The sequence below is a fragment of the Quercus robur genome, chromosome 9, assembly GCF_932294415.1.
Source record: "Quercus robur chromosome 9, dhQueRobu3.1, whole genome shotgun sequence".
Classification (NCBI taxonomy): Eukaryota; Viridiplantae; Streptophyta; class Magnoliopsida; order Fagales; family Fagaceae; genus Quercus; species Quercus robur.
The window spans coordinates 12,982,188-12,994,486 of record NC_065542.1 but is presented as its reverse complement, the minus strand read 5'-3'; the positions used below and the strand labels follow the sequence as shown (position 1 = coordinate 12,994,486).

General features: G+C 32.6%; 2 protein-coding genes across 6 annotated transcripts in view; one reads left to right on the top strand and one right to left on the bottom strand.

Annotated features, from left to right (window-relative positions):
• Positions 1 to 12,299, bottom strand: part of LOC126700484 (uncharacterized protein At3g49140-like) — a 35,942-nt gene that overhangs the window by 14,712 nt on the left and 8,931 nt on the right. The gene's annotated exons all lie outside the window — the stretch shown is intronic.
• The window catches only part of LOC126700486 (protein SAR DEFICIENT 4-like), a 30,866-nt gene that overhangs the window by 16,616 nt on the left and 1,951 nt on the right, over positions 1 to 12,299 (top strand). The gene's annotated exons all lie outside the window — the stretch shown is intronic.

The window sequence follows — 12,299 nt, the reverse complement described above, 5'->3', positions numbered from 1 at the left end:
TATGCCACTTCTTACTTTTACTTCCTTTATAAAAATTGTTACACATACATCCTGTTACACACATTATTGCACGCCTTTTACTTTTTAAACTAAAATTGTAAGTTGAATATGTGTTTTTAAAACTTGATTTATCTTCAACTTATTAAGTTATTATTTTAATTAAAAAATGTGTATAAATAGTGTATATGTATCAAAGTGTGAGTGACAAACACTACCCTTTTTTTTTCTTTTTTCTTTTTTTTTTAATTTTCAGTTCTCGTATCATTCATTCTCTTTCACAGTCCATTCAACGCTACAAAAAATTCCTCTTCTTTCTCTTTCTTCTTTGTTTTCAGTGCTATTTTAGTTTAATTTCTATTTACTTATCTTATGATTTATGATTTTTTTTTTTTTACTATAGTTATCTAATTTAGTTGAATTTAAATTCTATTTATTTTATGGTTTCTTATGGTGATTTAATTATATTTAATTTCTATGAATAGAATTTATTGTAATTGTAAATATAGTCTAGTTTGTTATATATTGATATTTAATTTCTACAAATGTTATGGATTTATGATTTTTCATAAGAATTAGAGAAACACTTGATAAAAATTGACCTTACGATGCTTGATCGGGTGTTTAGGTTGTTAGTATTTTTAAGTGTTGATAAAAATTACACTAATAATAAAATAACAACAATCTTGCATATTATATACGAGTTATGACTTACTTTGGGTTTAAGATTTTTTTTCTTTTAAAACTAATGCACAAAGACATGTATGTATATATGTATGTCATGGGTTTGAGTTTTTCTTGAATTACAAATCAATATGATAGTTTTACTTTGGCCCCCACAAACAAAACTTCTTGCTTACACCCCTGCTAAAGGTTGCTGCTAGAGTGGCAAGTGCAAGGGAACTAGCTCATCCATGGGAACCAGACCTGCACGTCCATGTCCCATAGGAAATGGGGGCCACATTTTGAAGAGACTCCAATTGAATAGTTAATATAACATATATAGACACCAACTGACCCAAAAGACTTAAGTTTATGAATTTGAGTCTAACTATGTTATATTAACCAATCTCTCTTGTCGTTTTTATTTAACGTGACACTTCATTCCCACGTGTTTACCCAACATCTCCCATTTTGTAGCTATTAGCTTATTATTTGTAACAACATTTTTGTCTTCCCTGCATCAACTCTATGCGAACTGCAATGGCACTGCTTGGTTACATATGTACAAGTATAATTATGATGATTCCAGAAATCTCACAAGATGCCTGGATGTGGTCCATGTGGACTATGAGCTTTGTGTCCTATTCAAATTTAAATGTGAAGATATTTCTTTGGGTGAATGCAATTTGCAAAAAACAATATTTGGGATGCATGCAGAGGTGAACGAGGGTTATTGAGAACTTAATGATATGACCAACTAAATTTCATACTTTTGTTAAAAAATATTGTTTTATCTAGATAAATTGAGTATTATTAAATAATATATGAAGAGGGTACCTACTTATTAAAAAAAAAAAAAAAGTTACCTTAACAGTTTGTGTGTTATGTAAAACATTAGAATTAGTTATTATTTATTATATTGCTTGACTAACACTTCGAACTGTTTTCAAATTTCAACATGTTGGCAATTTTGTTTGCACAAATACGATTTTGTTTGTATTGGACGCATCAGAGATGGATTATGAACACTGGTTGGCAATTTGGCATTTGCTTGAAGTCATATCTTTAATTTAAAAGCAAATCTTTGAATTAAATTACATGATTTGACTTGAGCTTGCACAAGATGAACTTTCTGAATAGAATTTTCACTTCTGATTTTTGTGGCTTTAAATTGTACGATGAAGTTACACTTTGGACTTGATAAACTTGTTGAGTTTTAATTTACAAGGTAGGTGGTGAGCAATTTAAATTGGACTTTGAAAACCACAGCGTACGTAGGAGTGACCAGAGTTTTGTGAGTTTTGCATTTGATCTAGCCATGCTACACTGAGATATAACTTTTCAAAATTATAATTAAATATCCAGATAATTCTAAGCATTAGTTCAACTAGTTAAGGAGACTAAAATTATCACAGGTCCTTTTCCTTGGAACTAAGAAAAATTGTCCTTTTTTTTTTCTTAGAAACAGAAAAATTGTCTTAAAAAAAGCAAAAACCTAGCTAATCCTGTTTCTGTGAACCCATAACTAATGTAAGGGATGATTTCATATGTGCGTATTCAAATGATTTTATCTAAAAGATAATTCTTAATTCTTTTTTGGGTTCATGCATGGATGATGGAGTACGTTTTAATATTTTTATGGGCTGGCTTGAACTCAATCCACACTCCACAATATGGAAAAAAACTAGTTTTGTCCCAATCACCAGCGAAGATAATTTTCACTATGGTCTTTCTCGTCAATTTTCACTTGGAAAAACCAACTGCTTAGAATTTTAGAGCTTTAATCATCGGTCATTATATATGATTTACATGCATAATTGGCGATCCTTTTTAACATATAGATTGTCCAATAACTATTATTACTTGTTAGATTCAAGTTGATACAGAGGACCACCAATTATGCATGTAAATCTAGTGTTGCATAAACCTATTACTTTTTTTTAATAATAAAAAAATAAATAAAAAATAAAAATAAAAAAACTTATTGCAACAAGATTTTCAACGTAAATCGTTGCAATATATGGAATTTATTGCAACGAAAATCTAGTGTTGCATAAATCTATTACCTCGGAGTTTAATGCAACGGCTTGCATCAACTTTTTTGTCGTTGCAATAACACCTATTACAACGACATTAGTTGTTATTGCAACGACTTTTTTTTGTTGTATTCAGTCCTTTTTCTTGTAGTGTAAGCAATACACTTATACAAGCACATAAATATGCAAGAGTTTATCTAAAAACTTACCAAGTTAATGTCTAGAGTGCCTACAGGGCAAATTATCTTCTGGTTTTTGGTGGAGTCACTTGGCCACAGACCATGTATGGTGAAGTTTATAGGAGACGGGATTGTGCAATGTGATAGGCCATTGCAATAGGTTGGTGGCCAATGTAGGACAAGTTGGAAGTAATCAAAAGCAAAAGAAGCAGGGACAAATAGAGAGAGAGGAGAAACAAAACAATGAACTACATTTTTTTTTTCTTAAAGCAAATATCTGATCAATCTCTTCGGACTGAGGTCTATTTATAGGCAGCCTTCCATATTGTTAAATCTCAGGTTTACACATTTTCACATCAAGTTGTGGGTTGGTCTGTACACGACAAAATCTTAATTAATTAACCTAACCCATTAATTCAAGCTTAGCCAAAGAAGGCATGGTGAATAAATGTTCATGGAGCCCATCAATTAAGTTTCACTTGTAAATAGGATTACTTGTTGATCAAAACTATTTAAATAAATCTTTAAAGAGTCGAGAGACATCTTCAAAATTTGCTTTGAATTGATGTAGTGAAGTATTTTCTTTAAAGCAAGAAACAAGCATAAAACATCACAGTACTACGACAGAACAACAGGACCTGTTCTGTAACAGCAACCTTCTTTTAAAGTGGGATAAACACGCCATTAGTACTAGTTGGGCAAAGTTTATTCCTATAAAGAAACAAAGTTTGTGGACAATCAATGAAATTCTGTGCTAAATTGTCAACGCAGATGCTGATTTCCAGAAGTATGTTTGCTTTATTGCACCACGAGCGTGGTTTAAATCCAGTTTTGCTCGTAATTGTTGCAGAGATATTTACTTTTGATGGTGTAATGTTTGATTCGGCCAAATAACGGAGCAGATCTACCGAGTTTTTTAGTTCTAGGGTGGTCTTAAAATACGAGAATGTATCTAACAGTTTCTCAGAGCACATTCCGTGCGCCTCCCATTCATGGCTCCAAAACCGTTTATCATCCCCATTCAAATTAGGCCACTCACGTTGCAACTCGCTCATCAATGGTGTGATCTGCAATACTCATATCAAATCACAAATGTTCAATAATGATTTTTTTTTAGTACAAATAATCAATACACTTATACAAGCACATAAATATGCAAGAGTTTATCTAAAACCTATTGCAACGAGATTTTCAAAGTAAATCGTTGCAATATATGGAATTTATTGCAACGAAAATCTAGTGTTGCGTAAACCTATTACCTTGGAGTTTATTACAACGGCTTGCATCAATTTTTTTGTCGTTGCAATAACACCTATTACAATGACATTAGTTGTTATTGCAATGACTTTTTTTGTTGTATTAAGTCCTTTTTCTTGTAGCGTAAGCAATACACTTATACAAGCACATAAATATGCAAGAGTTTATCTAAAAACTTACCAAGTTAATGTCTAGAGTGCCTACAGGGCAAATTATCTTCTGGTTTTTAGTGGAGTCACTTGGCCACAGACCATGTATGGTGAAGTTTATAGGAGACGGGATTGTGCAATGTGATAGGCCATTGCAATAGGTTGGTGGCCACTGTAGGACGAGTTGGAAGTAATCAAAAGCAAAAGAAGCAGGGACAAATAGAGAGAGAGAAGAGAAACAAAACAATGAACCTCATTTTTTTTCTTAAAGCAAATATATCAATCTCTTCAGACTAAGGAGGTTTACACATTCTGATATATATATAGGGTTGTGTTAACGGGCACCGCACGGTACCCGTTAAGCACATATATATATATATATATATATATATATATATATTGTGTGTGTGGGGGGGGGGGGGGGTGTATTTAATTCGGCATGCTTAAAATTCCAAACACCTCATTTCTCATGTCGAAGGATACAATGACATAGTAATCCTTTGCAATACCAGGGGCCATACCAGACCAATGATAAACTCCATTCAAGTATATTTCACGAAATCGACCAGGAAAATTGATATGAGAAACGGTATCACAGTCGACTTGTCTCCAAGAATTAGTACTTAGGGTGTAAACCTCAACATGTGTATGCATAATCACGTTAGGGTCCCAGTTATATGTGACTGTGTAGCCAGGATTGTTCCAATAGGAGAGAATTGTAATTACCTTGAAGTCATTAGAATTGGAATCATAACCAAATGCAGATCCAACATCTTCGTAGTCAACATTAGATGGAAAGTGGATAGGAAGTGATGGAAGCACCTTGAATTCTCTGATTGTCGGATTCCATAAGGCGAAGTCATGGATCTGATTATGTTCAACATAATATTTCAGACAAATTATGCCGTTGATACAAGATCCCACGAATTCCTCGTATTTCTAGAAGAATAATCAACATTACAGCTCAACTGGTGCTTTTTTGTGTTTCTAATAAAGACATTTGAAATCCTAATTTTTGTTCAACTATTAAATTATTAATAAACAAAGTATAATAAGAAAAACAAAATATATAATATTTACATTATTAGTGTAATTTAATTATTTAGTCTAAAGTCAGCCGTACCTTAGTGGAATTTATGACATGTAATTTTTAATCAATTTCTTTGACATGAAAAAATTGAATGCTATTTATTAAGAATCAAGACTTTTGCCATAAAAAGGTTAGAGTTCTCAATAATTCAAGTGAAAAGAATTAAACAAATACAATTGATTTCTCCCAACCAAAGAGTGGTCATGGGTAACCTTAAAGGGTTTGACCTAATGGTAATGGTTTTTAAGATTACATAAAATCAATAAGGTTCGATCGATCGGATTCAAAATCTCTAACCAGCAACTTATGGCCACCCTCAAGGGATTACAAAGGGCCAATCTCCTTTGTAATACATGGTTTGATGGGTTGCAGGGATACATATACCCAATAGAATAGTTAAATATTTAGAGCTTCAAACACCCTCTTTCTATTTAAAAAAAGTCGTAGGTCAATTTGGGTTAGGTAAATTTCAATTGATATGAACCCACTATCGATCACTCGAACCAACACAATTGGACTACAGAAGCCGCCACTTAACATGAATCGAGAAGTTAATCAAAACCATCCTTGAGTGTGCCCTTCGGGTGATCAGTTGGCTCATGAGGTTTAGGGCCTTAGGTAGACAGTTTAGGCCTACCCCTTTTTTTTAAAAAAAAAAATATTTAAAAAAGAAAACTATCTGAATATCTAACTTATGGTGCTTGCTGCTGCTTGTTAAGTCTTGTTACTTTTTTTTAAACAAGATAAATATTTTGGGATGAGACAGTTCTCTTTTCACAATACATTTTTCAAACGTGGGTAGAAAATGAAATGGAGAACGACAAATAGATAAAAAGGGAGAGAGGTTTTTTTTTTTTTTTTAATTTTAATAGTTTTTCAGCATAATTATTGTATTTATTGAATTTCTCTCCTTAGTGAAAATTACTAAATTAGTCCTCAAGCTTGGCTACAACCATAATCCCAAAATAATCTATAAGATAATAAGGCTATATAACAACTCCTTTCTCTCTCTTTTTGACTGAACACCACTCCTTTCTTTGAAGTCTTGTGTAAATAAAATTTTACATTACATTATATATATATATATATATATATATATATATATATATATACACTATGTCATATTGGATTAGACACATTACAATATGGTTGAAAAATCCAAATGTGCTTCTAATAAAAGTAAGAAAACCAACCAACAATTATATCATTTATACAAGTAATTAATAAAAGGGAAATGTTTTATTGCATACAGGGGTATGTGGTAGCAAAAAGAAGGGGATAGGGTCATGTGTAATGCACATGACCAGATAGACCCTAGACCCAAATCTCTTTCTTTTTGCTGTCACATACCCCTGTATGCAGCAACAATTGCTACATACAAGTATGTAGCAAAACCTTTTCCTTAATAAAATTTCATGGCATTTCCATGACATTAGGATACAAACAACAAAGCCTCCTCCCTCATTGTTAGCCGTTATAACTTATAACTATTAACTTATAGATGTTTCTTTAAAAAAAAAATAATAATAATAATAATAAAATAAAATAAAACTTATGTAGGAAAAAAAAAAAAAAAAGACAAAAAAATTCAACTGGGGGAATATAATTTCATACTATCATCGCTCATTTGTTACTTTCAATAATCATCTTCCACCTCTCACATACACAGTGATTGTTTATATTATCCTTACTCTAATATTTATTGTTGTTAATTTTCCAGTACCTTCTTATTACGCTTTCTTTATTCATGTGTGGAATTATAAATGGACAGAACATGACATCAAAAAGATCAACACACTAGACAAAATCACCAAAAAAAAAAAAAATTCAATAATATTTGAGCACCAAAATTCGGTGGTTACATAAAATATAGACACTTTACCCAACAATGACATGAAACCCATCCCTCCCTTATCTAAAAAATTGAATGATATATCAAAAGAATTACTCCCTCCGTCCCAATTTATTTGTCCTGTTTGAAAAGTCAAATATTTTAAAGGAACATCATTTATTGTCTTGTCTATCTTTTAAAAATGTATAAGTTTCCAAAACTACCCTTAAATAAATTTATCAAAAAATTGAATTAGTAAATTAATAGGGGTAAAATAGGAACATTAGTAAATTAATGACTTTTATTTTTAGAAACAGGACAATATTTTGAAATATTTCAAAATGGAATAGATGACAAACATAGTGGGACGATGGGAGTAATTTATTTCGCCTAACAAATTTCTATTTCGTGCAATACTACCCTCTTTCACTTTCTTTCACATTGAATGTCCTCCTAGTATGTGTGCTGGTGAGTAAGATACACCATCAATAATGACTCACCATCACATCACCATGGCCAACTTTTTGAAACTATGTATTTGAATATAAATTCAACAAGTTGTGTATATATTTGTGTTTTTTGACATATGTATTGAAATGAAGTATTTCGAATTTTTCTCATTTTATGCATATCTTTAATTTGTTAGTATAGTACCTAAATATTGTTTTTGAATTGCAAAACAGGTTAATAAAAAATTATTATTTAAAAAATGATTTATTTATTTTTAATTAAAAAAAATTTAATAAAAAAATAACCTATTGCAACGTGATTTTCAAAGTAAATCGTTGCAATATATAAATCGTTGCAATATATGAAATTTATTGTAACGAAAATCTAGTGTTGCATAAACCTATTGCTTTTTTTTAATAATAATAATAATTAAAAAAAAAAAAAAAAAAAAACTCTATTGCAACGAGATTTTCAAAGTAAATCGTTGCAATATATGGAATTTATTGCAACGAAAATCTAGTGTTGCATAAATCTATTACCTCAGAGTTTATTACAACGGCCTGCATCAACTTTTTTGTCATTGCAATAACACCTATTACAACGACATTAGTTGTTATTGCAACGACTTTTTTTGTTGTATTAAGTCATTTTTCTTGTAGTGTAAGCAATACACTTATACAAGCACATAAATATGCAAGAGTTTATCTAAAAACTTACCAAGTTAATGTCTAGAGTGCCTACAGGGCAAATTATCTTCTGGTTTTTGGTGGAGTCACTTGGCCACAGACCATGTATAGTGAAGTTTATAGGAGACGGGATTGTGCAGTGTGATTGGCCATTGTAATAGGTTGGTGGCCACTGTAGGACAAGTTGGAAGTAATCAAAAGCAAAAGAAGCAGGGACAAATAGAGAGAGAGAGAGAGAGAGAAGAGAAACAAAACAATGAACCTCATTTTTTTTTCTTAAAGCAAATATCTGATCAATCTCTTCGGAATGAGGTCTATTTATAGGCAGCCTTCCATACTGTGAAATCTCAGGTTTACACCAAAATTCAATGGTTACATAAAATATAGACACTTTACCCAACAATGACATGAAACCCATCCCTCTCTTATCTAAAAAATTGAATGATATATCAAAAGAATTACTCCTTTCGTCCCACTTTATTTGTCCTGTTTGAAAAGTCAAATATTTTAAGGAACATCGTTTATTATCTTGTCTACCTTTTAAAAATGTATAAGTTTTCAAAACTACCCTTAAATAAATTTATCAAAAAATTGAATTAGTAAATTAATAGGGGTATAATAGGAACATTAGTAAATTAATTACTTTTATTTTTAGAAACAGGACAATATTTTGGGATATTTCAAAATGAAATAGAGGACAAACAAAGTGGGACGGTTAGAGTAATTTATTTCACCTAACAAATTTCTATTTCGTGCAGTACTACTCTCTTTCACTTTCTTTCACATTGAATGTCCTCCTAGTATCTGTGCTGTTGAGTAAGATACACCATCAATAATGACTCACCATCACATCACCATGGCCAACTTTATGTGGGCCCTATCCAAGTCACATGGCCCATAATAAGAACAAAACCAATATGGGGCCCACTACCTTTAACACCATCCTTGTATATTATAATACTAGTATATTATAAAAGTTAGATCCCTCAAAATGGTTGATACGCAAAATAGTGATACATGTCTCATTTTCAATGTAAAAATCAATTACACATCTCAAACGCCACATAGTAGACAACTATTGGTATATGTCACTTCTTAAACATCACATGGAAAACAACTATTGACACGTGTCAATCATTTTGCTATGTGTCACCAATAAAAAAAATTAGATCCCTAAATTGGTGGATACACAAAATGATGACATGTGTCTCATTCTTAATGCAAAAAACAATTACACATCCCCAACACCACGTGGTAAACAAGTGCATGTCACTTCTCAAATGCCACGTAGCAGACAACTATGGGCATGTGTCCATCTTTTTGCTACGTGTCACCAATAAATAAAGAAACTTAAATTGCACTATCAATTGCACCATTTTATTACATTTCAAAAAAGTAAAAATTCCCGCTTTCTGAAAGAAGGCAAAAAGCACTCATTCGGGAAAAAATAGAAAATATCAGCTAAGAGCATGGACGACGTCGACGTTGATCGATTGTTCGAGTGCTTCAAGTGCGGCGTCTCTCCTCCCCATAAGCTCTCTCTCTCTCTCTCTCTCTCTCTCTCTCTCTCTCTCTCTCTCTCTCTCTCTCTCGTCTGAGAAAACATAACAAATTTTCACATTTATCGTTTTCCAACACTTTCTCGCCAACCAAACAGTGTGTTAAGTTAGTTTTATTTGTTGTTTTCATTCGCTCTGTTCACTTGCAATGCTAGATTAGGGGTTTGATCTATCTTTGTCTCACAAAATTGAGTGTTTATCATTGATTACTTACAAGTTACAAGGTTCTTAATTATTTGATTTCAAGAATGATTGTAATTTATAAGATTTAAGGACGATTGTAATTTCTGAGTCACACTGTGGCTTCAATGCTAGGGTTGGGGAAATTATTATGTTTCTAAGGTTTAGGGTTGGAGGACATTGATTTTAATTAGCGGAGATAAAGTTCATTATGTTGGATTTCTCTATGTTGGTGTCAATTGGGCATTATATATGGGTGTGTGCTCACGCGAGTGTATGTATTTATGTATGTACATATGACATTTATATTAGTATGCTGTGATTAGCCTTATATACTGACTTGAAGTGGTTGATATGTATTGGTAATTTGATGTATATAAGTTGGGAATGAAAGTCAGTTGTAGTTACTAGAAGCACTCAAATTTTATGTCCAGTCCTTGCACCTTTTGGAATTTTCACGGCTATGTTGTCTTAACGCGTGCTGCTGTTCGAACTTCACAATTTTGTCTAAAATTCAATATCCTTATGGTCCATTCGGATTGAGGGAAAGGAAGTGGGAGTGGAGGGAAGCAAAGTAGAGTTGGCCAAAAATTAGCATATTTTCGGCCAACTTTACTCTACTCCCCTTCACTCCCTCTCAGTCCAAATGAGCCCTCAAGGATTTTAGTTTCTACGATTTTATGACAATTATTTCCTTGGGTGACTCATTCTCATGATTGTGAGAAATTTGTTGGTACTTCTGTTTCAGAATTTGCTTTTAGAGAAAGAAAAAGAAGAAAGAACAAATTGAAGCATGGGAGTTCAACCCAAGAGGCCTCTACATCTCCTGGCATTCCATCTTCAGGATCAGCTGGACAAAGACCAAAAAAAGCAAAAGATGTGCAACTCTCCATTGAGAAAGTATATACTATGCATTGCTTTCATTTCATGCTTTAATGGTGAATGCTGAAAGTGCTGTCCTTTTGTACTGGTTTGTTGAAAACTAATGCTCTGATGTTTGTTCTACTACTCGGATAACTAAATTATATATATAACGATGAAGATGAGGAATGGTGGGTAGCTATAGTAAGTACTGCATCCCAGGCCGAATTGAACCATTTCAACTGTGCAGGTTAGGGCAGTTGGTTGATAAACATTCTGGCCATATTGTATACCAATGCAGATGCATTCTCTCTTGAACAAAAGATTTTAGCGACTTCTGGCAACTCAACTAGAACAAGTGCTGCATTACCATTTAAATTGCAAGCCACGTTGGTATTCTACTATCTGGTGATCTTGCATGGAAGAATCGGTTTGTAGATCATTTCGCTTGGAATCTGATTGTTATGGGGAAAAGCAAAAATGTAATCCGCATACATTATCAATATTTGGAAATTATATTGGTTCTTGCGAAATGATTGTATATACGTATATTTGGAAGATATTTTTTTAAATAAAAATTTTTACAACTGGCTATGAGAACAAAATGGTATCTTTTAAACATTTGCTTAACTAACATTCTTATACTTTAATACATAAGAAGGCAAGCTCAAGTTGAATGGAGTCTTTGATTTGATGCCACAAGTTAGAAGGTTAGTTATGCAGTTGATAATTACGATTTTCCAGCAAAGTTAGATCGCACTCAGCTAATCAAAGGACCATGCTCAAGTCCTAAAATGACTAAGTGGCCCCATTCTTATATTAGGTTCCATATGAAATACATTGTTTATTTATTTATTTTTTCCCCTTGGGAAATACATGTCTTTTAGCTTTTACTACAATCTTTCTTCTTCTTGGGTAAGCTTAAGGATATAGGTTTAAACAAGATCTTGTTTTTAAATTTTGGGATATAATTTGATAATTAATCAAAAGATGTTGTACGGTCCACGGCTATTTGGCTTGCACTGTACTTATGACATGTATCCTAAATGGGCCCATCTTGCGCTGCTTACTAACCAAGCACCTAGCCCACTCTCTAGATGGGCCTGGTTCGAGCTCCTGGCCCTAACCAAATAGCTTCTAATATATTGAGGTCCAGGAATAATGCCTTGAGAAAATCTACTAGCCGAGCAATTATTGGTGCTTGGTGCAAGTTCTAAGAGAGTCATTTTAGTCATGAATAGTGGGTCCTACCTAGATAGGAATATAGTACAGAGGGACTCATCAACATAAGAAAGTGAAACCACCATCTCATTATAACGATCTCACTAAGGGAAGTCTATAAAGAAAGATCAATGGGAAGG